This window comes from Ictidomys tridecemlineatus, unplaced genomic scaffold (assembly GCF_052094955.1).
Source record: "Ictidomys tridecemlineatus isolate mIctTri1 unplaced genomic scaffold, mIctTri1.hap1 Scaffold_132, whole genome shotgun sequence".
NCBI lineage: Eukaryota > Metazoa > Chordata > Mammalia > Rodentia > Sciuridae > Ictidomys > Ictidomys tridecemlineatus.
The window spans coordinates 74,407-77,413 of NW_027521185.1; positions in this window are offsets into that span (position 1 = coordinate 74,407).

The window sequence follows — 3,007 nt, forward strand, 5'->3', positions numbered from 1 at the left end:
ATTCGGTCATAAAGAGGAATGAAACTCAGATAATATGCTAGCTACAGTATGAATGAACTTCAAAAAGATTATGCTATATAAAAGAAGTCAGATGTAAATGGTCATGTTATATGATTCCATTTACATGAAATGTCCAGGAAAGGTAAATTCATAGAGAAAGAAAGCAGATGAGTGGTTGCCAGGATATGGAGAAATTTAGAATGATTGACACCAGGTATGAAGTTTCTTCTGGGAGTAGGAGAAATTTTTAGGAATTACAATAGTGATGGTTATAACACACTGTGAATACATTAAAGACCACTTCACTGTACACATTAAAAATAGTGAGTTTTATGGTATATGCTAAAAAAATGCAAGAAAAAAGCTAGCAAAAGATTTTGAAAATAAGATTGCTATTTTGGTTGAGGTATAGGAGTAGGAATGGCAGCAAGTGCTAGCTAGAAAAAGGCAATTAAAAAAGAGAGTTCATCACAGTTCCAAAAAACAAGTACTAGATAAGAGTTCTACTCTATGCAATCATATCCTTAAAGATCAAGTAGTATTCTCAATGGTCTCTATCCTCTTTATGAAAAGTCTGCATCCTTTATCATTAAGCAATAAATTCTTACAAGAAATCTTAACATTTGCTAAGATAGCTCCACCATGTTACTTAGTCAAATTTTCATCCATTTACTTACTTGCTTCCAAAGCTGGAAACCACACAATATATTTTCCTAAAATGTCATTCACTTACTCACAGTCTCACAGTTTTATGAATTCTTATGCAGGAGAAGGTACAAATAAATATGGCCCATTGTCCTTTTTCTGGATTTGCTTTCTTTTTTTTAAACTCTTGCTGACCTATGTGGACTCTTAAAGGAATTCATGGTCTATACACCCTTAGCAATGTCAACTATACATCCCTGAGTTCAGGGAAGTTATAGTGTAATAGTTTCTTTATTTGAATATTTCTACATATAATTTGCTTAGTGTGGCTATCAACCTAAGCAGGATTCTTTTTTTTCTTTAAATAGTTTTGTTTTGTTATTTTTTTAGTTGTAGTTGGAGCCAATACCTTTTATTTTATGTATTTATTCTATGTGGTGCTGAGGATGGAACCCAGTGCCTTGCACATGCTAGGCAAGTACTCTACCAATAAGCCCAAGCTCCAGTCCCAGCCCCTAAGCAGGATTTTTGTCAGGAAAAAAAAAAGTATAGCTTTCAACTCCTGTTTAAATACTAATAATCAGGGCTGGGGTTGTGGCTCAGTGGTAGAGTGCTCGCCTGGCATGCACAAGGCACTGGGTTCGATCCTCAGCACCACATAAATGTAAAGAACACCTACAACTCAATAGGTAAGAGATAATTCAATTTAAAAAATAGGTAAAAGATTTGAACAGACATTTCACAAACAAGATTTACAGAGGGAAAAATAAGCATATGAAAAGACATTCAACATTATTAGACATTAGAAAAATGTAAATTAAACCTATAGTTAAGTATACTGATAATAGCTACAATCAAAAAAATAATAATAAATGCTGCTATACAGAGAAACAGAAAACCCCTTCATACTGCTGGTAGAGATATAAAATGGTACACCCAATTTGGAAAATTTGACAGCTACTGTAAAAAGTTACAAACTGAACATATGACTCAGCAATTCTACTTATAGGTATTTATTCAAGAGAAATGAAGAATGTGTCCACATAAAATATTGACATGAATGTTCAATGCAGTTTTATTGATAATAACCAAAATTCAAATGTCAACCAACTAATGAGTGAATAGGCACATAAAACATGAGACAGCCATACAATGTAATACTGTAAATTCACCAATAAAAAGGAATAAAATCATAATACATGCTAACCCTAACCCTAACCCCCAACACTAACCCAAAACCCTAAACCCTAACCCTAACCCAACCCTAACCCTAACCCCAACCCCTAACCCTAAACTCTAAACCCTACCCTCACCCTAATCCTAACCCTAAACCCCAAACCCTAACCCCAACCCCAACCCTAAACCTTAACCCCCTAACCCTAACCCCCTAACCCTAACCACCCCAACCCCAACCCCAACTCTAACCCTAACCCTAACAACCCTAACCCTAACAACCCTCACCCTAACAACCCTAACCCTAACCCTAACAACCCTAACCCTAACTACCCTAACCCTAACCCTAACCCTAACCCAACCCAACCCTAACCCTAACAACCCTCACCCTAACAACCCTAATCCTAACCCTAACAACCCTAACCCTAACTACCCTAACCCTAACCCTAACCCTAACCCAACCTAACCCTAACCCTAAATGCCTATTCTGTCTCTAGAAGCAGGTTTCTGCTCTCAAGGTTCTTGAGACAAGTTTTACTTATATAATTAACCAGAGAAGAAAATAAGGCTATGTATAATGAAATGCTGAATTAGCTAAATGAACACAAATGAAGTAAATTCAGAGTTAGGACAGGATCCAGGCTTGAAAAAAATTGGCTATTTGCAGAGATAGAATGTGGATAAATAGGTACCTTAAGATAAACAATAAAGCTGGGCCTGGTGGTATACACCTGTAATCCCAGTAGCTTGGTAGGCTGAATCAGGAGGATCATGAGTTCAAAATCAGCCTCAGCAAAAGCAAGGTGCTAAGCAACTCAGTGAGACCCTATCTCTAAATAAAATATAAAAAAGGATGGGGATGTGGCTTAGTGGTTGAGTGCCCCTGAGTTCAATCCCTGGTACCATCTCCCCCACAAAAAAAAAGATAAATAAGAAAGTTTTCAAACCCTGCTCTACAGGAATCCTCAGGATCTTGTGAAGGGCAGGGCTACTATGTAAAAGTGGAGAAAGGACACTGCCCCTGCTCCTACCCTGGACTTCAATCAAAAGAGCTCTACTTTTTCTTGAAGTCTGATACTGGGGCTGGGGATGTGGTTCAGTGGCAGCAAGCAAGCCCTGGGTTCATCCCCTGCACCACCAAAAATAAAATAAACAAATAAATAAATAGCGTGACAAGCTCCTTAATTTA